The 27,590-nt window shown below is 43.8% G+C and overlaps 1 long non-coding RNA gene across 1 annotated transcript in view; it reads right to left on the bottom strand.

Annotated features, from left to right (window-relative positions):
* Positions 1-2,321: 2,321 nt before the first annotated feature.
* LOC140712933 (uncharacterized) overlaps positions 2,322-27,590 on the bottom strand; it is a 44,882-nt gene continuing 19,613 nt past the window's right edge. Inside the window, exons 2-3 of the long non-coding RNA XR_012094787.1 lie at positions 5,716-5,850; positions 2,322-3,654 (exon numbers count right to left, since the gene is read on the bottom strand). This is a non-coding gene — a long non-coding RNA (uncharacterized lncRNA). The remainder of the gene's footprint in view (positions 3,655-5,715; positions 5,851-27,590) is intronic.

Here is a 27,590-nt window from a genome sequence, read left to right as displayed (position 1 = left end):
GGGACAAAACTGAAAACTGTAGCCAGTTTTTGAATCACTGCCACAGTTAAGAAAGGACAACTGACAACCAGGGCTTCAAACTGAGTAGTCTCAGTCCCAGTGGTGATTTGCCAGGAGTGGGGGTGAGGGAGTGTCCATAAAAGACAAAGAGTTTGTGTTTAATTTTTATGCTTTTATTGAGCTAAAATTTGGTGCAACTTCTCTAGCTCAGTTTGGTGCAACTTCTCTAGCAGATCCCCATTTTGTAGCATGTATACTTATATTAAAAGGACTCTTAATAAAATGAATGCAAAATTACAAATATAAAATTAGGCACAAGAGTTTGGAAGAGGACCCTAAAAAGGAGACGCCCTTAAGCTAAGCTTCATTAGCTTCTCAGTGCATTCTTGCTACTCTGACCCAAAGTCCTTTTTTGTTTGTTTTGTTTTGCTTTGCTTTTGTTTTGTTTTGTTTTGTTTTGAAACAGAGTCTCACTCTGTCAACCAGACTGGAGTGCAGTGACAGGATCACAGCTCACTGCAACCTCAACAACCTAGGCCCAAGCAATCCTCCCACCTCAGCCTTCCCAAGTATCTGGGACTACAGGTGCACAGCACCATACCTGGATAATTTTTAAATTTATTGTAGAGATGTGTCTCTCTATGTTGCCCAGGCTGGGCTCAAAACCTGGCCTTAAGAGATCCTCTCTGCCTTGACCTCCTGAAGTGTGGGATTATAGACATGAACCACTGGACCTAGCCTCACCAAACATTCTTAAACCAAGAAAACACAGGGCATTAACAGGTACTTTTCCTTTTCTTGAAGAATTATCATGCCAAAACAGTTTCCCTACAATTTGTGGTGAAAGCTAGAGGCATCCTGAGGCATCCCAAGGCAGCCTTGGAAGACTGCGATCTATGTTCTTTTGGGGATACTTGAGTTTCTGTGGATGGAAATGCTCTGGAGAAGCTCTATTTGTTGACAGTGGCAGACACCCAGTTCTTGATGTTCATAAAACTATGGCAGGCAGAGTTGGGAAAGATATATTAGGTCATAAATCTAGATTCGGGTCCAAGGCAGAATGGTTCACCATTGTAGTCATTCCAAGTCATTGTCCAGGCAGCTTTGAAATATCTTGAGGACCTAACTCTTAGAAGGCTATTTTTCTCCTCTGGTTCCTGGGCAAATGTTGGGTTGTTTGATTTTTTCTTTTTTAAAACGACGTGTTACAGTTGGAGCCACAGAACCAGTTAATTATATTCATTCACCTAAATTTCTATAGTGGTTTCCTTATGAAGAAAACAATGAATGTAGAGATGCCCTTGTACCTCTGGCATAGAGTTGTCATCAAAGAACAAATTAATAATTTTCTTTGGTTCCTTGTATTTCAACTCTTGTGTTGAGTTTTGTTTTAGTTTTAAGGAAAAAACAAACTTGCTGGGCTTCTCCTTAGCCAGCATTATCAAGAATGAGCAAAATTTAAAAGCTCCTTTTTGTTAATGGAAAGGAAGTAGCTTCCTTGCCTTGCCTGTAAACACTTACTTTGAGTCTGTTTACTCCTGTCATTGGTAAACCTCATTTGTTCCCAAGTTTTATTTTAGGCTATTATAGGGCTAAAAAAATGGGAAATCCTAAAACTAAGCTTTCATTTTTTCATGTTTTCTTTTAACTTCATATTGAGTGATCCTAATCTTCCAAAAGATTTTAGTGGCTACTGTTGTGTAGCAAAGACGGAGACTGTTCTGGACTACAAGGAGAATAGACTTGAATTAATACAATTGCTTGACTAATGTATGCTATATGTCATTAGTGAAATCATTTATGTGCCTTGCATGCATGCGTGTGTGTGTGTGTGTGCGCGCATGTGTGTGATGTGATGTGGTTTGCTTGCTTGTTCATGAAAATATTCAAAACAATTCTTTTTGATAAGTAATGCTACTAGCAAATACAGAAGTGCTAAAGAATGATATAATATTTGAATATTTGCATTTGAAAGCCTATTGTCATTTTAAACCAAGACAAGTGGGTGTTAGTTTATTGATGCCAGTGACATCAGCATTAGTAATAGGCTCTTTTAACAAAAAGCAATCCTCAAAAGTCTTTTTTTTTTTTTTTTTTTTTTTTAAGAATTCTGAAAGATGGGCTCCCAGTTAATCAACTATCAAGGAGCTGACTGTAAATGTTATCTGAGTTAAACTTATCTGAATTTAATTAGATTAAAAAGTTGACTGGGAATTCATCCAAAATGTGCTCATCAAAAAACAAAGGTATTTGAAAGTGGAGGGAAAGAAACAGGATTATGGGTGACAAAATTAATTTGAAACCTCTTAAACCTGGAAAAATCATTAAAGATAGAAATGCTGAATGTAAAAGCCTTTTATTTTTATTTTAAAAATAATTAATACAATATGTCTATCCCTGGGGTTTTCTGTGACATGTTCCTTTCAGAAAAGTGCTCTTCCACACTAACAAATAAAAATTATCGAAAGGTACAAAATTAACCAAAGGTACAACATCATTGAAAATCACCATAAGAATATTTTCCCACCCAAACCATTCAATTTGCCGAAAGATTTTTTATAATTTGTGGTTGTAGTTAAATGTAATCTCATAAAGAATTTGAAGTATTTTAATTGTGCATTAACCAAATTCTGTTTAGGAAAAATAATAAAATTACTTGAATTTAGAACTATTCAGAAAATTATAGACTATATAATGAAAAGTTAATACTGCTAGTGACCTCAATATGTGGGCTATACCAAATTCCTTACTGGCAAATAAATTGTAAGCTCTTAAATAGATGGATATCTGTCCTGAATTGAATGCTTTAGATAAGGGTTGGGCTTAATATAAGTGTTTATAGCACAAATGAACATGATTGAATTCAGGTAGGTCTTAAATTGTTCACTGTTTGGTACATATTTTCCTGATTGTCTTTCTCAGTTATGCCTCATTTAAATAGTGGCTGATCAAGTGATAACAACCATATATATTTAAAATGCTCTCTGTGCAGATGAGCACTTTTAAAAGTTCCCCAAAAATTAACATTTCTATATTGGTTAGGAATTTGGCTTAAAAAGAAAACAATTAATTTTCTCATATAATATGTAATATTTTAAAATCCAGTGGTAGAGTAGATCCAGTTTCTTAAACGATATGGACAGAAATGTCTCTCTTTAAATCTAAACTTTACTACCTTCTGTGCTGCTTCCATCCATTGGTATGTATAGTAGCAAAGGTGGAACCACTCAGCAACCCCAGGGCCAACGAGAGGGTTTGTTTTATGATAGAAGCTGAGTTCCCATTGCCCTAGCTTGTATCACATGCCCATCCCTGAACCATACACTAGTGCTGCAGTGGTGAGCTGGTGTATTATTAATAGTTTCCTGTGGCTCCCATAACAAATTACCAAAAACCGGTGGCTTAAAACAACAGAAATTTATTCTCTCACATGTATGGAGGCCACCAGTCCAAAGTCAAGGTGTCTGCAGGATCATGCTACCTCTGGAAGCTCTGGGGGAGATTTTGTTTCTGTCTCATCCAGCTTCTGGTGCCTCCAGGTATTCCTTGGTTTTTGGCCACATCACTGCAATCTCTGCCTGTGTGGCCATTGCCTCCTCATCTTATCTTAATGTCTTTTTGGTGTGTCCGTGTCAAATTCCTTCCGCCTTTATCCTATAAGGGCACACATGATGGTATTTAGAGCCCACATGGATAACCCAGGAGGATTTCATCTCAAGATCCTTAACCTAGTCACACCTGCAAAGGCCTTTTTTCAGATAAGGTCACATTCACAAGTTCCACAGGTTAGGATTTGGACATATCTTTTTAGGGGCCACCATTCAACCCACTACAGCTGCCAAATGTTTAACAATCTCGTTGGCAAGAAAGGGTATACCCTGATCTTGTAGCATTTGCCCAGTTCTGTTGTGTAAATACTGCCACCATGGCCAACTTCAGGCTATCAAAGAGAAGTCAATGAACATGGAATTAGGAGGAGATGTATAGCAGCACACCATTATCCAGTATTTCTACTACCGGATCCAATAGATGTAAGTAACCTCAAGAGCATAAATAATAGTAAAATGCAGTCAAATGATTAGGAAGTGATGATAAGGCTGATGTATCATTACCTTCATTTTTAACATAATTTAATTATAAGGTTATGAACTTTAAATTTTAATGGTGAGTGTTTAACAACTGGCACATGGAATTTCTGAACATTTACCAGTTGCTTTGGACGAGTTGGTATGAGTTGACTCCAACAGACCACTGGATAAAATATGCTGACTGATGGGGCCTGAGTCACAGAGCCTAGGGCGTAAGGTCAGCAATAGCCAAACCACATGAACTGGAAATAGGGTGTGTGGTTTCTTTTAGAGAAAACTGAGGTGCTACTATCTAAAGAAGGGGAAAGTAACATTAGGCAGACAAAAACAACCAACCCACCTCAATGTCATTGTTTAAACATATTTTAATGATTTTAGGCTAGGGAAAAATTTCAGCAAAGTTTAAAAGAATTACACATATGACTACTGTGGGTATGTGTGTACCTGCAAATCAGACACACTCCTCCTATGGAAAACACACAATTTTTCACATTTTCATTTTAGTTAGCTCATAAAATCTGTGCTTTTTAAGCCTGGACGCATTTATCCCAAAGTGATTGGGCTCAGAAAATGTGAGAGAAACCAACAGTCTTTTTTTTAAGTATTTTTTTTTTAGTTTTAGCAGTTTTATTTATGTATTTACATATAATTCACATTTTATATAACTATAAATTTTTATATAGTACATATTTATTGATATATTAATTATATATCAATAAATAGGTATTAATTATATAAATAAACCTATTTATATCTAATTCACACATTGTGCAATACATCCATTTAAAGGGCAAAATGCAATGGTTTTTAACAAAATCACAAAGTTGCACAACCATCACTACAATTAATTTTACAACATTTTCATCAACCTAAAAAGAAACTCTGCACCACTTTGCTGTCATCCTCCAGGCTCCCCAAACTGTCCCCAAGCTCTAGGCAATCACTAGTCTAGTTTCTATCCCTATAGAATTGCCTGTTCTAGGAATTTCATATAAGTAGAATGATACAATACATATTCCCTTGTGACAGGCTTCTCTTACTTAGCATGACATTTTAAGTCCATCTTTATTAAGGCATGTATTAATATTTCATTTCTTTCATCACCAAATAGCATTCCATTACATGTATATCCCACATAAAGTTTATCCATTCATTGGTTGATGGACATTTGGATTGCTTTCCTTTTTTGGATATTCTGAAAAGGCTGCTGTGAATGTTCATTTACAAGTTTTTATGTGGACATAAGTTTCCATTTCTCTTAAACCAATGGTCTCTAAGGTAAAATTGTTAGCAAGTGTTATTATTTTCCATGATTAAGGAAACTGTTATTTAGGAGTTCACTCAGAAATATCTCATGCAGAATTTCAAACCTCTTAAATATTGGGTCACTACCCCCAACCCTGCTATTTCTTGTTAGGGAGGAAGAGGGTGTCTCTATCAGGAAAAAGTAGGAGCTGACTTGGGGCCCACAGATCACTGCACATTGGTGACTGAATTCCCTTTGCAGCACCTGAAGCCAGGTCTGGCCCACAACTGGCTCACAATAATCAGCCCATCACAATGTTCCTTCGGGGACTCTCCATATGTAAAGTATACAGGTAAGAAAAATAAAACTTTAGTCTCTGACCTGGAAATCAGAGTCTTGGGGTTTGGGAAACTTGCAGGAAGGAAGAGGGAAAAAATAGCTTTCCTGATAGAAGCCAACGAAGTTAATTTTCTCCCTTGTGTGACTTGGAGGAGTTCTTTGGTGTGTCCTGCAGACCTGCAATGAAAAAGAAGGCCCTATATTAATTTATTTAGTAACTCTTTTCCAGGAAATTCAGAGCATTTCAAACAGTCTTTCACTCATTTCCCTGAGGGAGTTTGCATAGTGTGCATAAGAAATTACTTCTTTTAAAATTTACACTCTTCAGTTAGCCAATACTGAGCAGAAATAGAACTAGAAAAGCAGACCTCCTGACCAAACATTCCGCTATAATATTTTCAGTGAGCTTCTATAAATCAGTGCATATCCTTAAAAACAGAATCTCCCCATAATAGCCCCATGACCACTCACTGGTGACTGACATTCCTTTCAGCAAGAGCAAAAGTTTCCCTTCCAAATTAGAATCCACTGGTATGGCATGCACTATAAAACTAAGTATATCATTATTCATAATTAAGTGCTCAGGATCGCCCAGACCCTCAGACCATCCAGTTTTACTCTCTAGCTCAGACCTCCTCACTCACCTCAGCTGAGGACCCCTTAATAATCCTGAAACTGGCACAGTGCAAAAGAGGAGTCCTGCTCGTAAACCCCAGGCAAAAAATGGGAGATGAAATCAGTCCTGCTCTCACTGTTGTTTCTTGCTGTGTCTCGGTGCTGTTTTTACATGGGACTGCACTGCCCCTCAGGGCCTTGCTGACCATCCTGGGTAGCATATTCAGCCCCAGCTTCCCAAAGTCCACCAGCATCAGCCACATGCAGGGCTAAACTTAGCCCTCAACCCTAAACACTAGTTCCTCTTGTGGGGCCTTTTCTCAAGATATTCTTATTGTGACATCCTCAGTATCCATCCCTGAGAAAAGAAAATCTTGGTCCGAGCCACACTAGCTCATGTGGAATCCTGGGAAATAACATCCTGGCGAGTATCTGTGCCTTTTTTTCCCACTTCAAGAAAACCACTGGGATCCATAAGTTCCCTCCTAGTGATTACCAGAGAATGGGAAGTTTTAATCCAGTTAGTGACAAAAAGTTCGTACTAGTGTCTCACATTGCCCCAGCCTCAGGCATATTTTCTTTGGGCCCCCATAATCTTAATATTCACATTATTTAAAATGTGTACTAGTTGTCAGCTAGGATTGGCCACACAGTTTGTGAGGGACCAGTGCAATGCAAAAATGCAGGCTCCTTGTTGAAAGTTTAAGAATTGCAAGCAGGGCATTTAAGCCAACGTGGCGCACTTCTAAGTATGGGATCCCGTGTGACTGCAAAGGACACACACCCAGGAAACCAGCCCTGCAGCCGATATTTAAAAAGCAAAAGATTCTTAAACTAGAGAATCTGGCAATCCTGGGTCTGCATCTTCAAATGGCTGTACATAATGGGTTGGTGCAGAGTATCATCTTGTGTTGGTTTGCTGTGCTTGCCATTACAAAATACTGCACATTGGGTGACTTAAACAGCAGAAATTAATTTTCTCACAATTCTAGGGGCTCAAGTCTGAGATCAGGTTGTCAGCAGGGTTGGTTTCTTCCGAGGCCTCTTTCTTTGTAGATGGCCACCTTCTCCGTCTTCGTGTGGCCTTCCCTCTATACATGTCTGTGTCCTAATCACTTCTTACAGGGACTCCACCAGTCATACTGGATTTGGGCCCACTTCATTATAACTTAAGTACCCCCTTAAGGCCATATCTCCAAATACAGTCACATTCTGAGGCAGCAAGGGTGATTTTGAAGTGGCACAGTTCAGCCTGTAACATAGCCCCTCCCTTTGGGGAGGGGTGCAGTGTTCCAAGTCACTGTGCTTACTCCAACCCAACACATGCTCACACACACACAGCATCTCCCCATCCCTGAGGCAGGGGTTGGTTGCTACAGGTCATCTCATTTGTGCTGCTGTTCTTCCTCTGGTTCACTTCTCTCATTTAGAGGGACCTGCTCCTCCCCTGCCACACAGGGAATAGTGACAGTGTTCACAACAGGACAAGGGCTACACATTCCCTCCACATCTGTAAAACTAAGGTTGCTGTTCAAGTGATCCTTCATGGGACAATCCATTTCTACACACACACACATATGCACACTATACCCATTACATAGAGATAACCATTTAAATGCAATGCTGAAGGAAGAAACTGCCGTGAGATATAACAGACTGCTTACCTCAGAAACTAGACTTGGAGGTTTTAGGAGAGAAAAATCCTCAGCGACTACATAATTATTCCCCAGGGCTGATCCCACTTAAAAAAAATCACCTGACTGTACAAGGGATGGCCCTAAATTTCAATGGAAACCAACCATGTAGCCCCTCAGAGAGAACGTACTCTCAAATTGGTCTATGTACCTATTTGTAGAAAAATGTTAGCCAGATTATAACTGAAAACTCTGCTAATTCTGGGGAAGATTTTGGTCTTATGCCTGGAACTGTTGAAGCATATATTCACACCTACCACATGTAACACTTAGTAGCAGAATTTCCAGCACAATACTTTAGTACTTTATTTTTAAAAGAAACAGAGCAGAGACTGAAGCCCTGTTCACTCTGCAGCTTTCTTGCAGGAGGCTCCACAAAAGGTGGTGGTGAGGGAGGTTCTGTGCTGGAAAGAGGTATATTTTCATTTTTAAAAGGAAAGGAGACACTAAAATCTTTGCTCACAATTAGGGAACTCATGATGCTGAAACATAACATTTGCACCTGCATGTAGATTGAAAAAATAATGTCAAATTTGCAAGGCTCTGAGAAAATAGGGTGCAGTGTATTGGTGATCTAGTAAATCCCAATCAACATTAGAGTTCAGAAAAGACCTTACAGACATCTTACTGTAACCCCTTTGGCTTTTAGACAAAGAAGGGGAGGTAAGAAATTTTTAATTGATTTGCCCCAGACCAGCTCTCCACCTAAAATGCAGGTCTTTTCTTTCAGATCAGCGTACTTCCCACCGCACCAGGCTACTTCTAAACAGGCATTGTCCTGTCTGCCTCGATTGCACCCAAAAAAAAAAAAAAAAAAAAAAAAAGACAAAACCCCTCTCGCTCTCCACTACAGTCTCTATTTGGACTCTAGAGTTGAGAAAGCAACGGCTATTTCAACTTCAACTCCCTTAGCAAACGGAAGAAAAGGCATCTGACCCGTGGACTCCTCCCAGCTGGTCCCCGGGTCCCGCAGCCTGCCAGTCTCCACGGCAGCTCGCTGGCATCGGCGGCCAGTCGGACACCAGGGGGCGCAGCAGCCTTAGTCCTGACAGGCATTGAAGAACGAAGCCTGACTGGGCCGTCAAGAAAAATCTGATTTACCTCCTTTCAGTTTCTCTCACTGGAACCAGACCCCAGACCCCTTCATTTGCCTTAAAGCCATTTTCTGCTTCCTCCTCATGCTCAGATTCTCAGGGTGCAGGGATGCAGCAGTTCAGAGACCCCTCTCCAGGAGCTCTCCTGCTCTGCCGAGGAGACCCTAGCACTGGTCTACCATTTGTTCTCACTTGCAGGCCTCTGAACTCAAGATGTTTTCAGCCATTCTTCCTGAATGAAGAACCCCTATACAACAGGACCAGCTTCCCAGAAGAACTGTCACATTCATCCTTTAATATCCCTCCCCTTTCCACGCACAAAAACAATCAGAAACAAATTAAATAACATGTTCTAGGAAGCTCATGTGGCGAGGACCTATCCCTTACCACCCTCTGCCTGCCCCTACAGTCTAAGGATAGCTTTTGGTAGTAGCTACCTAGCCAAAGGGACAGCCTTCAACACCTTCACCATACCTCTGCCATATTCTCACCAACCCACGGTGCACCCCAAGCAGGATAACTGCCTCCTCGTAACCTCACCAGTTTGGCTCTGTGTTCCCTCCAGCAGAAAGAAATCCACTTTACCCTTGCCAAAGTCTCCCGACTCCAAAGATTCAGTAATAAATGAGCATCCTTTTCTACTTTAAGACATACTCCCTATAGACACAGATGGACACAATGCAAACCCTCAGATGTCAAAAACGTAGTGTTTCGCAAAGACTCCTGAAACTCCTCTGTTCCAAAGGGAAAGGCTACAGGGTCCTTCCCTATGCAGGCCTTTGAAAAGCAGCTATATGTTTACATAGAGAGATTCCAAGTTTACACAGTCCTTTCCCTGTCTGTCACTGGAGCCTCTCAACAACCCTGAGAGATAAGCAGTGAAATCTAAAGCTTAGAGGCTTGCCTCAGGACCAGACATAGTACAGCGCAGACAGCACTGAGGGCCCAGGTGACAGAGCATGGAAACACTTGCTTGTCCAATTGCACCAAGGCCTGGAAGAAATGCAGCCACCACAAAAGATCATCAGATTACATACACTGAGGGAGCCTGTGGTCTCAGGAGCCAGGCAGGGGCAGGAGGAACAGTGGAAAAGAAGGGGTGATGTCAATTCTGACCTGACTTTTCTTTTTACCTGTGGTCTCACTCACTTCTTTGTTTCCACATTCATCTTGGCTAATGTAGAGTACTGGGGAGTGTTGAGCCTGGAGACAGGTAGCCATGGTTTGTTATCTTGGTGGTGAGCCTCCCAACTCCACACTCATAAAATAATGATAACATCTATTATATATACAAATACACCAGCAAAGAAATGAAAAATATCAGTGTAATTCCAGGAGACGGAGCAGGGTAGGAGGCTTTTACTTTCATTTTATGCTGTTTTATATTATTTGAAGTACCTTGATGTATGCATGTATTCCTTTTATAATTTTATTTTTTAAAATTTTATTGGAGGTAATGATGCTCTTTAGCATTGCTGCAAAGATGACTTATGTAACATGTCTGGCATGGTACGTGGTCTGGCACACAGTTGATGCTCACTAAACAGTAGTTTATTGTTAGCTATATACTTCCCTCAGAACTGTGGGCAAATGGGACCTCAAATCAAGAGACCCAGGGTCTGCTGCACACTCTGTTCTCATATCCTTGTATGCCTTTTAGTAAGTCAAGTCCCTTGGAATCTATGTAAACATAGTAGCTGCTTTTCAAAGGCCTGCATAGGAAGGAAACTGTGCCTCAGTTTCTTTATCTGTAAAGCAATGAGACACAAGCCAACTGATCTGAAAAATGGTGAGACGGGCAGGACAACATGCTCACCACCCAAAGTGCCTGAGATACCTTCTAAAATTCAGTCACAGTCTTTGCAAGAGGAGGCTTCTTAACTTTGAGTTCATTAGACAGAAACTCTTTCTAGGAGTTGTCATCTCGGATAGACAGCAAGGGCTGGAGATAGCTGAATAAGTTCTAAAGCAAGTTCAGAAATGAAATCAGGAAACAAATAATGTGTGAACACTGTGTAAGGCCATCAGCTTAGGGTGGGAGGTGGGAAAAGAAGGTTTGAGCTGTTCCTTGAGTGCAGTTGGCACCATGATCTTTTCCTAACAGGAGAGATGCCCTTGGTAGGCAGAATGGGTGTGATTCAAGGTCCAGGCATCCCTGGCCCAGACACAGCCAGCCCTAGCCCAGTTCCCTAGGATGAGAGTTCTGTATGGGGCACAGGATTGGCGCTGCTGAGACCAGGCCTCCGTAGGCACATCCAGGAGCAGAGCTGCCCTTTGGACAAATTACTTTCGGCAAAGTTCAGAAGGAACCCACTGCCCACAAGAATTGGCCTAAAGCACCTCTGAAGTTTCTTCCAGCATAAATTTTATCTTAACAACAACCAAACAAAGTGGGGAGACTGGACCATAGGAGGTGCAGATGCCCAGACATGATCCCCTCCCTGCTTAGCAGCTGGTCTGGGGATACCTGTTTTTATGCACTCCAGCTCTTGAAAACCAACTAAAGATTTGTTCCTGGAACACATAGCTGATTCATTTCCTACCTTACTCAGAACAGGAGATTTTCCTCCAAGTCTCCTTGGTCAAAGCTTGGCCTTTGGGGGACGGGAGGCAGGTAGTCTAGTGGGTAGGAAGGTTGCCACTTTCTTTTTGCCCCGCGGTCTCCTTCCTATTTAAAGCAGCACCGCCTGTCGTAACAGCTTCGTGCCAATATTTGCAGGCAGAAAGATTTTCTGACGTTGTAAGGGGGGTGTTGGAAGCAGATGGGAGGCCCTTTCCCAAGGCCATGGGCAGACCAGAAATTGGTTACACCCGCACCCGGGGAGGAATCCCTAGCCCCCACTCTCACGGTCAGCGCCCATAAGGTATCTGCATTTACATTTTAAAAAGAAAGAGGAATTTTTTTGTATCTCTGAATCATCAGGCAGCGCCTGATATTATCCATCTCCCCCTAAAGCCCGTGTTGTCCCTCCTTAAAGAGGAGGTCCTGTTTTCAGTTCTTGAGAGATCTGGAATAACGGTATCAGAGCATGCCAACACCTGGAAGACCCCCCACCCAGGTCTTTCGCCCTAAGGAGGTTTAGGAGTTGGGAGCAGCGGGGGTAGCAATTTGCAGTGAGGCAAGGGCAGGTAGCAACAACTCCGACTGATCTCCAGAGGCAAAACCAAACTAAACATAGTTCCAACCACCATATTTTAACAAAATCTGCATTCTGTAAAAGTGTGTTTTTTTCTTAGAGAAATGCCCTTCGTTTTACGTGACGCGTCACTTCCCTAGGCAGCCCTGAATGCCTAGCCACTTGTTAAAATGCCTCTGTGCTTGCTTTTCCGTGTGCTTCTTTTCTGTGCCCGTTTGTATCTCTAATAAGAGGCATTGTTTATTATCCTTGGGTCGGGGCCCCTGGGACTGAACTGAAATAATGCAGAAGCGCCGAGGCTGAGCGCTGGAAAATACTCCCGGTTTCCCAGGCCCAGGAGGGTCCCCGGGGCCGCCAAACGACCCGCCTGGGGAAAACCCACCCGTGCATGCACGCCTGGTGAAGGGCAAGTTTGCACGACTTTTTCCAGGCGGGGAGAGATCGTGGGCAATCCAAAGCCCAAATGAGTGGGTATAGGAAAGGGGCACACGGGGAAGGGAAATGCCACTGATGACCGGTAATGGGGGTGTGACTTAAGGGCCGAACAGGCTAATAATGACAGGATGATTTTTTAAGGGCGGGTGAGACTGCTGCTCGGGAAGCGTTCTGAGCCGTCTTTTAGCTCAAAGTCTCAACCCTCACCCCTATGCAAGAAATTCTCACTAATAAATTCTTTTTTCCGCGTAGCCCGTCAGTCCTCGCTGTTAAAGGGAGTATCCTAAATAAGATGAGGCTAACTTCCCTCCTTCTCCGTAGTTACCTCATATTTGCCGACATTTCGTTTTCAGCCGGGTGCTTTGTGGCCGTAGGGGATGTGAGCGCATGCCCCAGGAAATAAAGTGCCGCTGTTCCCCAGCCACAGATCAAGTCTTTTCTTCCCTTTGGACCCCAAACGTGCCCCGCTTTGGGGCTCTTCAAAATTTCGCTGCTCCCAAAACGGAGAGGGGTTCCCTATCAAAACGCAGAAACCCGCATGGGAAACGACGCGGAGTGCCTTTGGCATCTCGGGGAAAATTTCCCGGTTAAGCCCAGTCTACGCCTCCACACCTCCTAAATTTAATGTCGGGCGGGCTCCGTTGCAGAGTTTGCCCTAAAGAAGGTTGTTAAATACGTGCCAGTCTTGGGCTATGTTCTCCTCAAATGAGCCTTCCAGCCCCAGGGCCCGGCCTGAACTGTCCTTCCCACAGGTTCTTGCGAGAGACCAAACCCCCACCCCCCTAGCTTCCAAAAATTCTCCCAACAGGCTACAAAGACTGCTCAAATTGTCCTCGCTAGCTTCGCTCCCCCATTCAGTTAGATTGTTTAAAAATATAGAGATCTGTTTGCTCGCAAGAGCAGAGTGATTTCCCTCAAGCAACTCGTGCGAGAGCTTTAGGCAGCCCCTGGGTTGCAGCGAGTCCAAGCGTCGGTGGAGTTTTCCGAATTTCAAGAAGTAGTAAAGTGAATTTTGGTACAGGGAAAAGTGCCGGGTGTTGGAGCGCAAGGTGGGGGCGGGAGCCCAGGAAGCCGCCAGGAGGCTTTTTGTTTTTTAATGTTAGACACGCATGAAGGCGCAAGCTTCGTGGTTTCCGAACTTAGAGAATCGTGCCGAGTTTGGGCCCATCTCTGCAGCCAGGGGCCCAGCACAGAGCACAGGGGGCTGTTTCCAGTTTTCAAAGAGCGAGTAGAGGCGCGGGAGCAGCTTCGCTAGGCACTGCCACATGCAACTGACTCTCCGCTGCTCCCGGCTCTTCCGCCCTCTCCCTTCTCATGCCACCCCCAGAGCCATCCCACTGCTGCCAGTATTGCGCAGAAGAAGAAGGGCTCTAGGCAGCGGAATCCCCCAACAGGTAGTTTCACCCGGGGGCTGGCCTGGCTTAAATATCAAAGGCTGGGCTGCCTGTGCCGTGCTAAAACGGAGCCGAGGCACTGACACCTAAAGAGTCAAGGAGTGAAAGCTGCGTTCTGGGAGTCACTTTAAATAACCTTGTTTTCTCTCCACCCTCCAACTTCTCCCGAAATAGCGTGAGTCCTGCCGTTTGGAACGGCGCTCAGCAAGCCTAAATAAGCTGCTTCAGGCTGTAAACTCACAGCCAATTTGGGGTCTTTTTTTTTTTTTTTTTTTTTTTTTTTTTGTCACCCCGGGTAGTTACTACAGAACTCAACTCGGCTTTAGAGCCATAGGTATTTATCTGGGAATTGGAAAATTCCCCTCAAAGCAAAAGAGGAAAAGGGTGCGCTGCAGTTGGATGATATAATTGAATTATGCCTTCCCCTGGCACACAGTAAGGAAAAGCGGAATGCCAGTAGGTGTGTAGAATGGGCCGTGGCGGCCGGCCTCACGCCCCAGTGGGCGCACCACATTTCCTTCCCAGGGTGCAGGGAGAACTTGGGTTGGGCGACTTCGTTCCGCCCCCAGCATAAATGCCCAGGTTAGGGCATCGCAAAAACCGAGTCCTGACTGCTCTGTCGGATCGCTAGCACTAAAGTCCCCGCCAAGGGCCGCGGGCGCACGTGATGCGTGGAGACCAGACACCGCGTACGACGACGCGAAACTACGTCGCTCCAAAGTTCCCTGGCGCGCGCACTGCCCTTGCTGGGCTGGGGGATACTGGGACCCTCGGCGGGCGGATCTAATCCCGCCTTGGCAGATAAGACTTTCCCTCTACCGCTCTGAGCCGTCGCCGGGTAGCGATTTCTGCACGGAAAAAAAAACCCGCGGAACTCCTGGCCCTGCCTTGTCTGTTTCCTAAAGAAATGTCTTTTACACTCCGCACAGTCACCCGATCCCCCAAAGCCTCTGGGACCTTGGACAGACCTGACCGAAGAGACTTGGATCTTTAACCGCCTAGGGACCTGGCCACCCTCTCCCTTCTCCGCTCTCCTAATCGCACACAGCTCGCTCCCTCCACACCCACCCCAGCACGGTTAGCTTGCCCTGTGCCTCCGCCACTAACTACGCTACCTAAACTTTCCAAAGAAAAGTTTTCTCGTGCTTTGCCAGCTCAAGTTTGCCCCAGCTGGCACTGGCAGGAGGAGAAAAGAAGTCCCTTTTCCCCCTCCACCTATCCTCCTCTCCCTCCCGTCCTCTCCCTCCCTTAGGAGTCCAAACCTTGAGGGTGGGAGCGCGCGGCCATGGAGCCCCCGAAGGCACTGACTGTGCAGGGGACAGAGTTCGTTTCTCATCCCCCACTCTCAGTGCTTCGGCCGTTCCCGCCCCCTCCTCCCCCACCTCGCTTTCGGCGGGGAACTGCGGGCTTGTAGTTTAGTTTTGTTCAAGTTTATTTCTCTTTTTTTAAGATTTTTTTTAAAGATCCCACCCTTCCCAAGCCTCACGCGTCTGCCTGCCTTCCAGCTCCCGGCGTGGGGCTCAGGAGATGCACCCTTCGCGCCGGGCGGGTTGTCTCCCGAGTGGGGGCCATGGGCTCCCTGGCTGCGATTTCCCTGGCCTAGTTTCGTCTCCCTAGGAGACCTAGGTCCTGTTTTGAGACTAATTCATGAGGGAGCTCAGCCTCACAGCAAGTGCCTCTTACCCCACCCTCACCCAAAGCTGTCGATGCGGCGGATTTAGGGGGATGTTTGTGAGACAGCAATAGGTAGCACTTGATAGAAGACCCTGTTCTAACGCCTTCCTTGAGTTCTTTACACATACAGGTAATTAGAGATAGAAAAGATCTCCCCTTCAAGGTTCTATAACTCCTTGCGCACGGCCAGGTGACCACCACAGAAAGCGCCCCAAGCTGGTTAATTTGTGGCCTATTATGTTTTCATTTTGTCTAGGATTAACGAGATTTGAGATTTTGTAGCCAAATTTACTACCCCGGGGCTTCAACTTTCAAACCAGCAAGCCAACGGGAACGTTCCGGCGGAACTGGATCTCCTTGTGCGTTGCTGGGACGCGTGCGGGGAATAGAAACGAAATCCATCGCCGATGGTGTGGCGCGGACTGCTGGGCCTGGGGACGCTGGGCAGGCTTTTCTGAATCCCATCGGGTTGGGCTTGAAATTGGACTTGACCCTGCCAGGGTTGTGGTCTGCACTTAGCCTAGATTTTTCCACATGGCCAGAGGGCTCCTATCGCACGTCGCAGACGACGCCTGTCAGGAGCGACGTTCCCAGGGGCAAGCGGTTTCAGGATCACCTTTGCCTTTAGCTCAAGGTTTGGCGGGCGGGGGGTTGTTGGTTACCTCGTGTGACTGCGGATACGAAATCTCTACCCAAAGCAAAGATGGCAACAAATCCTCTCCCCTCCCCATGAACATCAGGAGACTTACTCCGGCCCCCACCACAAGTCTCTTTCCAGTGCTGGGGTGAACACATGCCCCACGCCCCACGCGCCCGTGGCTCTCCCTCCTTCCCGTGGCTTAGGCACAGGCCCCGCTTCTGCTGTGCACGCCAGGGATCAGGGTCGCGCCTCCTCAGCCCACAGGAGAGGCCTCCCACCCTCTAACCCTCTAGGCTGGTCCCTGTACCGCTTGGCCCACGTTGCCACCACGGCGGTGTCAGAGAAAGCCCTGCGGAGGGCCAGATAGAAAGACAGGAAGTTTCTAGGCTCCTCCAAATGGCACCCAAGGAGAAGCAAAACCATGCAGCCACATTCGTAGAACCCCTAAGTCATCTTTGAAAGGCCGTTTGAAGAGGGAGAGGTGTGAGGAGAGGTGTGAAAAATTCAGGTGAAGGGGAGGATAAAGTTATGGGTATAAGCCGCTTGGCTTCTTAACTCTTTACCTGACCACCTTCAAGTCTGAGCGGTTGACACATTGGACTTTTAAGTACCAAACTCCACAGAGATAGGGCAGAGGAGAAGCGCCCCCAAACTCGCAGAGCTAGCCGCTGCTCACTCTCTCCGAATGTGGCGGCCACACTTCGGAGGGCACAAGCGCGGCTCTAATTTGCTTTTGCTTCGAATATAAAGGATCCCGTTCACAAAGGAGTCCCCAGCTTCCCTTTCCCTACTCCACCCCTCTGCACCTTTCGCATAGCTTCAGGCCCTTTGATTGCATTTATTTATTTTTGAGCTCCGGCACCCTGGATTTCACTGGGAGATTTTAAGGCAAGAATGGAGAAAGATGGGATTAAGAAAAAGAGCTGGCTGTGTTCTAGGGCAAGGTTAGAGAAGAATTGAAAATCGAGGGTAGATGAAGTTGGGGGGGGGAGGGTTTAAAATTTCATTTCCCACAGAAGCTACTTGCTTTACACCAAAACCTATTTAAATTATTGAGACAGGAGGAAGCTGGGGGTCTCCGTGAGAACAAAAAGTCAAACGCTTTGGAAATGCCCCTTTCTCTTATCTCTACTCAAATAAATAAAAAGCAGCTCTCCTTTCAATTTAGTGACTGTACCCTTCAACACGCTCACCTTCGCAGCGAAAGTGTGTTAATGGCCAGTTCCGCCAGGGAGGCCAAGCTCAGGACAGTGGCCCAAGACAGTCTCCCAGAACCCCTGGAGCTGGGCTTTTTATTCTCTAGGATGGATCCTGGGAAGGGCTGAAGGTGGAAGCTGCAGTGCCTAGGCTGTAGGGGTGTGGGAAGAATGCCCCAACCACCCCTCTTCCTTCAAAGCCCCTCTTCTTGCTGGTTATTTAAAACCTCAAGTTTGTATTTCTAATCTTGATGGCTATGTTGTTCTTTTTTGAAGGTAGCAATGTATGTTGGTAGTTTTTTTAGTATGTATGTCCTTCACTTGCTTTTGTTTGTAGGATTTTTGTTCTCCTTTTTGTCTTTCCTTTCTTTACCCTGCAGTCTTGGCAACGCTGGAGGAGGAGGTTCTGTGGGGAGGATGAAATCAACCCGTTTATTCTTGTTAATCACACACAAAACAGTATAAACACTGACTCCCAATTATTAATAGGATCCTTCTATTAAAAAAAAAAAACAGTCATTTAGATAGAACTGGTTAGGACTGAGAAATCGATAATACTGGTGAACTAGCTAATTCTGTCTCTTTAAGAAAAAATCCATAAAGCTCTTCCATCAGCCCAGTGTCTGGGAAAGAAGCAAACTAACTGCTTGGAACAAAAGAGACAAAGAGGCCAAACAACAAAACAAACAAACAACTCCCTCTATCCCCCCCCTTCTGAGACAACAATAGACTAGACACAGCAAGTGCAGTTACTGCCTGGCCCGGCTGCTCCTGTCGACCTGCCAAGTCTCCTGCATTTGGCTGGAGACTTTCTCTCTCACCCCACTCTCGCGCCCCCCCCCATCATCCCCCTCTCTCAGCCCTTTCTGTCTCTCTCTCTGTGTGACTCTCTCTGTGTGTGCCTCTCTTGGGGTCTGGCTATGTATGTGTGTGTCTGTGTCTGTTGTTTTTGCTTTCACTTGATGTCTCTCTGTGTCTCAGGCACCTTAGTGTTTCTCTTTCTCTCTCTCTCTCTCTCTCTCTGTGTCTCTCTCTCTCTCTGTCTCTCTCCCTCTCTTTAAAGGTCCTCAGCGTATTAGCATACTCTGGCATTTATTTACTTATTTGCTAGGCCATTTCTGTAGCCATCTCCTAACTGCCTCCTCAAAACTTCTGTTTCTTCCAGTTGTCACGGTGGCCTGTTTTGTATTTTGTTTGCAGCACTCTCTGCCAGGAAGATGCTGAAGTCCATTTGCACTTCAGTTTTTAACCATTCTTCATGTTCAGTTCTTTGCTCTCTTTCTATAAGGTTTCTGGCACACTTCTCCCCCGCCCCCCCCCCCCTTGTCCCCAAGCAGCCCTTTCTCTGCTTCTTGGCACTGCTTGGGACTCTCATGCATGCCTGCCCTCTTTCTCTCCCTCTCCCTCTCTCTTGTGGCCAGCCCCCTCCTCCCTGTCTCTCAATCCAGCCTTTTTCTTCCTTTTCCCTCCTCCACCAAAGTTTAATAAAATACTGTACACATTTTTGCCTCGGGATTGCTTTTCTTTATAAAGTGAACCTAAACCTTTATAAAGTGGGAAGGGAGGAAAGGCAAGAATCAAGACTGCAGCCAGCAGAGGCTGTAGCATGGAACCAGCATCCCTGCCAACAACCACATCCCTTTCACACTTTTTTTTTTTTTTTTTTTAATAAACCCTTTGTGATAGCAACTCCTTCTGAAGCATCTGTGTCTGCTACACGGAAAACCTGGCCATGTCTCTCTACTGGGCTGCAAGGGTGAGGCTGAGTGTCCAATGGGGAGGGCAGCTGCAGCCTCAGTCACAAGCACTCTCACCCCCAGCCTATTTCCACCTCCTCTTAGAGAAAAATGAGAAAGTAGGGGGTTCTCTGGCACCGGGGCAGAGGTCTTCAACTCCTCTTCAAGAGAAGTATAGCTTGGTTACTTGAAAAGAAACTTCTCCAAGGATGGTTGACTTACAGTAACAGGGGAAATTTCAACTGTCAGAAGATTGTGGGAAAAACAGGACTAAACTGTTTATCTAAAGCAGATCTGAGAATTCCCACAGTCAGGTGGTACAGGGTTGGCAAAATGGTGTCATCCCCTCGCCACCCACCCCCCATCCCCCAGCCATGCTCACTAGGCAACAGAAACAGGACAAATTATTTCCGTTGGCCTCACCCCCTTTTCTTTCCCTCCTTTCTTTAATAATATACAGACAAAAACATATGAAAACAACATAAGGGGCAACTTTGAAGGGAGAAAACTCATTTAGTCTGAGAAGAGTATGAAAAACAGAAATAGGAAATGTACCCTCATTGTTTGGTTGCTTGGTGATAAGGGCAGTATGAAGAAGCATTGATGTTATAAAACACACATATGCACATGCATATACACATGTGTATATGTATGCATATTTAGTTGGTAGTGACAACTTGTCAAGAGAGGAAGGGAGGAGTTTTAAAATCAGACACACATGGTTTGAACATAATTGGCCACTTATTAGCTAGGTGACTATGGGTAGCCCACTACACCTTCCTCACAGTTGGGGTTCTAAAGACTAAGTGGCATTGCATATATGAAAAAGCCAAAAGCAATGTCTGGCATGCAGCCTATGTTCAATAAATGAGCCCTCCTTCCTTCTTTTTCTTTCTTCCTCCCTTCTTTCTTTTTTCCCTTCTTTCCTTCTTTCCTTTCTTCCTTTGTTCCTTCCCTCCTCTCCTCCCTTCCTCCCATCTTTCTTCCTTCCTTCTCATTTCACTGGCTTTCCCCCTGATCTTTCCAAAGGCGTAAGCAAAGGGAACTCATGCACACTGCCCCAATTTTCAGTTCCTAAGGGAAACTTTGTTGCTCCTTGAGTCCCAGTATTGAAACACTGCAGACCCTATAGTACTCTACTCTTTCTAAGCCAAATACTGCCTGAGATCATTTGTTCTTGGGTGGGATTATTTGGCTCCTTTATTCTACCCCCTTACCTAGGTTCTGTATTTTCAAATGGTTAATGAGAGAGACCCTTACCCAAAATCCAGCCATTTATATGTTTTTACATGCCCAGAGAGCTTTTGCTCTTGGGGACGTATTAAAAATTGCCCCATGGCTAAAAGGCTTAAGAAGGGAGAAAAAGAAAAGAGTATGTTCCAATGAACCATTGTCCTGACCCATAACTTCCCAATTGGGAATGCTGTTTTCTTGGTGTTTTGACCTTGTCAAAATGACTGATTTTTTTTTTTTTTTTTTTTTTTTCCTCCCGAGGAGTCACTCTCTAGCTAAGCAATGTTTCTTGAGTGGGATTTTGGGCTGAGACATCAGTGCATCTGGAAGCACTCACTGATGGAGATGCCTGTCCTGGCCGGACTGTTGCTGAGATTCCCTCTCTTTCTTTGTCTTCCCCAGAAGCAGAACCAGGTTGTAACAGCAACTGGCAAGCCCATGAGCCATGGATGAGCCCCCAGCTTCAATTGGTGGGAGAATGAACACATAAAAAATGTTCCCACCTCAGACTTCCTTTTTTCATGGGTCTTATTGTCTGTTCTACAGATACCCCATTTCCACATTTCACTGGCTTCCTGTCCTATTTTCCTGTTTTATCAGAGCCTTGGCAACCAGTGAGCGGCACTGACTCTGGAGTCTGTGCTGGGGAGGTGGCCAGTCCCTCACAGTCCCTTCCCAGCATTTCTGACCCTTGTCTTTGCTTGTCTTGCTACCTACCTTTTTCACTGAGGGCCTCTGCTACTTATGACACAGATGTGGAAACCTGTTTCATCTTTTTCCCTCCTTAGGTATTCCAGTTTCCATGTGGCATCTTTCTGTAAACTACAAAGAGAGCTGTCCATTCTTCCTGGAATCACCCCTTTTTATTGCAGATTTCAACTCCCATGCACTAGGTACCCATGGGCAGTCCACAACCTGCACAACCAAGCATGGGTACTCTAAATTCCCGAGTTCTGACAGCTGTGAGTAGTGGAGGGCACTTAGTCATTTAGGGATGTCTCCCTCAAATGGAAAAGACCACAAGGTGTGATGCCAGAACACTAGCAGATTCTGAAGCCTTCCAAAGCCCCGTCTTGCATTCTTCTTGGGCTCTTGTTCAGGAAGAAGCTTAAGACTGTGTTTCTTTATCTTGTCTTTCACCTACATTCCTCATCTACTAAGGCTTCATTGGCATACCAATGGCAGGAAGGTATTTGTTACTGCAATGGGTACAATGAGTATTAACGTATAAATAAGAACTACCACCGTCACTGTCCACCCCCTCCCACCCAACCCCAACACTGGTCGGTCCTCTGTTCTTTCCATGACTTTACTTCTAGTAGGCCAGTTTTTTTTTTTTTTTTTTTTTTTGAGACGGAGTCTCGCTCTGTCACCCAGGCTGGAGTGCAGTGGCGCAATCTCGGCTCACTGCAAGCTCCGCCTCCCGGGTTCACGCCATTCTCCTACCTCAGCCTCCCGAGTAGCTGGGACTACAGGCGCCCGCCACTGCGCCCGGCTAATTTTTTTCTATTTTTTAGTAGAGACGGGGTTTCACCGTGGTCTCGATCTCCTGACCTTGTGATCCGCCCGCCTCGGCCTCCCAAAGTGCTGGGATTACAGGCGTAAGCCACCGTGCCCGGCCGTAGGCCAGTTTTTATACTAAGTCAGTAACTCATTTCCAGACCACCTGAGAGGTAGCACTACTCTTAAGTTGGCACAACTGCCTACAGAACTAAAGTTAAGTTTGGAAAAAATGCCAGGCATAAATACCATGACCAGATTAATAGATTCCAAACCATGTCATTCTGAGCTGGCAATGTAATTCACATTCTGCACAACGAAAAGGTTTGAAGAGTCGTCAGTTTCCTGTTTGAGAGAAAAGTTTGCTTCTACTTGCTAAGTTACAGCCATTCTGTATGAACCCCTTCTATAGAACGAGAAACTTCTCAGTTTAGGAGTCTTTGGAAAAACATTTTATCCTCTGATTGGCTCCCAACCCCACTGCACATTAGAATCATCTGGGGAGTTCTAAAAAGTTACCAGTGCCTGGGCCTCTCCTCAATCCAATTTGCTAGGAGTGTGGTGTGGGCATCAGTATTCTGTTTTACAAGTTCCCCTGGGTGATTCTAATGTTTAGCTAGGGTTGAGAACTCTAATTTATAGTTCAAGAGAATAGTGCCTCTTGGTGAAGAACGCCCGTTCTTTTACTAAGTATGCAATGAACTCCTATTATGGGAGACAGTTTTCTGAAGACAAAAAGATGAAGTCGGTAGGCACTGGGCTCCTTAAGTTAAAATTTAGTAGAAAAATGCTAATATGCAGATCAGAACCTCTAGACGCAAGATCGAGTGCTTCTAAGTTCTTACAAACAGCATAGGACTGAAAGTTAGAGCCCCAAGTTCCAATTCAGGTTCTGTCACTAACTAGAAAGATGAACTTTGAACAACTCACTTGACCTCTTTGGGCCTCAGTCTGGTCACCTGTAAAAAGAAGTGGCTGAACTGAAAACTCTATATACTCCAGCCTTACAGTGCCTTCCTAAATTCTCAGAAACCTATAAGCTTAGCCAGGCAATTACCAAATACTTTGGGAGGCTGTCTCACTTACTCCTGCATGCCACTGACAACCATCTTTCTGATGTTCTACCAAATCCCTTTCCAAAACCCCGAGTATCAGGGTGTTAATTTTTAAATAATCCTGGGCTCCCTTAATTCTCTCCCCTAGTCTCTTACAAATTAGCAGATGAAGAGAATGGAGTAGTGGTAATGTCTATGAGCAGTGGGTAATGACTAACAGAAGTTTATCCAGTTGGATAAATGTCTAGTGGATTGCTGCTGGGGTCAGTGTTAGTTCTGGTCTTAATTAACATCTTCATTAATAGTGTGGGAGAGGGAATAAACAATAGCTAATGATATTTGCAGATGGTAGTAAATTTAGAGGTGTTGCTACTACCAGTGAGAGCAGCAAGAGCCATAGGGATATCAGAGATGTGAACAAGAAGTGATTATAATGATGTTTGTTCTGGAAAAGGCAGAATGAAATGTTTACGGGGAAAATGACAGGGCAAATTGGGAAATGATAAAAGAATCAACTGTCGCCATTCTTTGTAACCTGGGTGTGCATTTAGCAAACGAGGCAGCTAATAGCCTTACAACTTCTGTTGCACACACTGGGATATTGTCCTGAACAACAATAATAATCACAGCAACAACAATAATAGTAATAATAGCCAACATTTTTGAGTGCTTACAATAGGTCAGACAGGGTTCCAAGTGATTTACATGGAAGCAATTTTTGTTCCTAAAATCATGATTCGGTTCTTCTAGGCTTTTTATATTTTCTGTCAGGAGACTTGCTACTGATCTGGAATTTCTAGATTTGAACAAACCTGTGAGTTTTAGGGGAAACAAGAAGTTTAAAATGGGATGGCCAAGTAAAGTGGAGAATGTGGTGTGTCCTATTTTCCCAGGCTCATGAGCAGAATGTTTCCATCTTTGATTTTTCCTGTCCCCAACCTGCCTAACATCTTTTCTCTATTTAGGCAATTGGTGGGTTAACATGGTTGGTGATGGTAGATGGAAAACTCTTGCAAATGTTCAGAAAGAAAGGGAAGAAGGGAGGGGGATCCAAGGGGGGGAAAGGAGGGGCAGGAGAAAGGAGGAGAGGGAGATGGATAGATAGATGGATGGATGAAGGAAAAAAGTAATAACATAAAAGAAAGGGAAAGAAACAAGAATGAGGGAAGGAGGGAAGAAAGGAAGGAAGAAATAAAGAAAAGAAGAGAAAACCCTGATGTATTACTGTGTGTCTACCACAGGTCACATGGTAGCCAAGGTGATGGGCTGGATATATTTCACATGTTTTCTGGTTTAATCTTTGCTGATCTACTTCCCACAATGACTCTCTGCAGTATTCATTATTAGCCTTCACTTCTGTAGATAAAATAAAGGGAAGCTCAGAGGTTAGGTACACTGGCTATGAACACACAGCTGATAGGTTGCCTAGAGTTCAAACTCTAGTTGTTCTACTCCCAAGCTCATTTCCTTTCCAACCACAAATACATATTTTCTTTTCTTTTCTCTTCTTTTTATTTATTTGTATGTATCCAGGCTGGAGTGCAGTCTCGGCTCACTGCAACCTCCGCCTCCTGGGTTCATGCCATTCTTCTGCCTCAGCCTCCCAAGTAGCTGGGACTACAGGCACCCACCACCACGCCCAGCTAACTTTTTGTATTTTTAGTAGAGACAGGGTTTCACCATGTTAGCCAGGATGGTCTCGATCTCCTGACCTCGTGATCCACTTGCCTTGGCCTCCCAAAGTGCTGGGATTACAGGTGTGAGTCACCACACCCCGCTACATATTTTCTTTTCTTTCAATTTAGCCCTGCCTGGGTTAATGGCAACATACAGCTACACATAGAGAGCCAGAAGGTAGAAATATTAAGAAGAGAATCAACACCGAGGAACAGAGGGACAAAGGGAAAGTGGCCAGTACATGCATTTACTGCCCAGTCTAATGTAATTGAATTATTTATAATTACATTTTGAAATTACAAAAAATAGAATTTACAAACAAGAAAGGTTTCAAGACAATGGAGCCCATAATAATATGGATATGACCTTGAGGGAATTTGGCAGACAGCATCAGTGTCTGAAACAAAAGTAAACTGAAAAGAAAAACAGTTGAATGTATAAAAGCCAAGACTCTTCTTGGGAAATGTGGAGCCCGAGGCCAGATGGATGCCAAAGGTCTTCAAAATGACATCAAAGGAGCTTTAGGAAGTTGGAAACGTGTGGCCTGGGCATGTGTCTCCCGCCACACCAGTGAGGCTCCAAATGCCAATTCAGGGCTAGAAAATGAGAACTGAAATTTTAAAGTGAGGAGATGTGCACTTCTGAGTATACACATAAAATGTCTAATTCAAAGAATATAAACACCAATGCAATAATGACCCCAAGTCAAGAAATACAACATTGCCAGGTCCCCACCCCATCACCTCCCTCTCCTGAAAGGTAACCATGATTATGATTTTTCTCACCATCATTTCCTTGCTTTTACTTTTTTATTTTGATTTCAGCACTTCTGTATGCCTGTTTTTGAACTTTATATAAATAAAATCATACTGTATGTATCCTTTTATGACTTGCTTCTTTCTTTCAACCATGTGTTGTATATAAATAAATACAATGCATTTATCCATTATACGGTTGAGGGAACTTTTGGTTGTTTCTCCTCTGGAGCATTTATGAACAATTCTACTGAGAACTTCTTGTATATGTTACCTTCTGCACATGTGCACAAGTCTCCCTAGGGTAGGGGCCAGAAAACTATCACCCACAAGCCAAACAGAACCTGTTAACTGCTCTTGTATGGGTTGAGAGCTACTAATGGTTTTTACATTCTTAAATGGTTGAAAGAACAAAAACAAAGAATAATAATATCCCATGACATGTAAAAATTATATGAAATTCAAATTTCAGTAACCATAAATAAAGTTTTATGGAAACACAGCCAGGCCAGGCTCATTGTTTATATATTGTCTGTGGCTCCTTTTGTGTAACATTGGCAGAGTTGAGTAGTTGCGATGGACACTGTATGACCTTCAAAACCTAAAATCTGGGCATTATGGCTACATAATGCCCAGTTTAAACTGAAAAATTCAGCAGCACCTCTTACTTAAATAAAAAGGGAAAAAGGCAAAAAAAAAAAAAAAAAAAAAAAAAAAAAAAAAAAAAATCAAGTGTTTCAATGTAGTGACTGCAGAGCATTAAACCAAGCACAGGAGCTTTCTAAGCATAGGCTCTGGGCCACTGCGCAGGTCCACGCCCATGAAGCTGGTCCTGCTTAAAATATCTAGTCCTTTACAGAAAAGGCTTATGGACCCCAGCTTCAGAGCATATCTTTAGAAGTGAAATTATAAGCATCTTAGAAAAAGTGAGTTGCTACATGCAAAACACCCAGCAATGCCTGGTTACTTGTAAGCATTACCATAAATAGGTGGCTCTCTTCCTTCCCACTTTCCACCTGGGTTTCCCCAGGCCCATGAGGTCAGTCTGTAGAGTCTTTTTCCAAAAAGGTCAGTTGCTCAGCTTGTAGTCAGTTACCATAATAGCTGATGACAATTTGGTTAAATACCACCACAATCCCACTCCCTTCAGGGCTCATACATTTATAAAAACATATCTTTGAATAAAAATGACTTTTAGGCCCAAGGGAATGAAGGAATTAAAATCCACAGGTGCAAATTGCAGCTCCATGTTGTAACATGGTCTGAGCAGATTCAAGGTTTCTTGGAGAAAACTTAAGAACAAGACAAAATACCAGAAGAGTTCATCCAAAGATAATATTGAAAGCACAAATCTGGAGAACTAACACTACCTGATCTCAAGACTTATTATAACGACACAATAATAACTAAGACAGTGTGGAATTGACATCGATAAAGACAAATAGATCAATGAAACAGAATAGAAAAACAGAATAGACCCATATGTATGTGGACAACTGACTTTGGACAAAGGTATGAAATCAATTCAGTAGGGAAAAAAAGTCTTCAAAAGATGGTGTTGGAACAATTAAATATCCATATAAAAATAATGAATTGTGATTCATACCTTGCACTAAACACAAAGTTTAACTGAAAATGGATTATAGATCTCAATATAAAACATAAAACTATAAAAATTCCAAAAGAAAACAGAGGGAAAAATCTTTCATGATGTTGGATTAAGCAAAATGTCTTAGATATGAAACCAAAAGCTCAATCCACAATTTTGACTTCATCAAACTTTTAAAATTCTGCTCTTCTCAAGAACCTGTTAAAAGACTGAAAAGCAAAACCACAGTGTGGGAGAAAACATTGTAAATCAAACATCTAATAAAGGCTTTGTATTCACAGTATACAAAAAACTTAAAAATTCAGTAAGAAAACAAACAACCCAATTTTCTAAATGGGCAAAAACTTTGAATACATATTTTATCAGAGAAGAAATAGCAAGTAAGCACATAAAAAGACATTCAACACTATTAGTTATTAAGGAGACAAATACTACAGTGATAATGGGATACAGTATATACTTACTAGAATGGC

Source organism: Chlorocebus sabaeus, chromosome 12 (genome assembly GCF_047675955.1).
Source record: "Chlorocebus sabaeus isolate Y175 chromosome 12, mChlSab1.0.hap1, whole genome shotgun sequence".
Classification (NCBI taxonomy): domain Eukaryota; kingdom Metazoa; phylum Chordata; class Mammalia; order Primates; family Cercopithecidae; genus Chlorocebus; species Chlorocebus sabaeus.
This window is presented reverse-complemented; position numbering and strand designations above follow the sequence as displayed.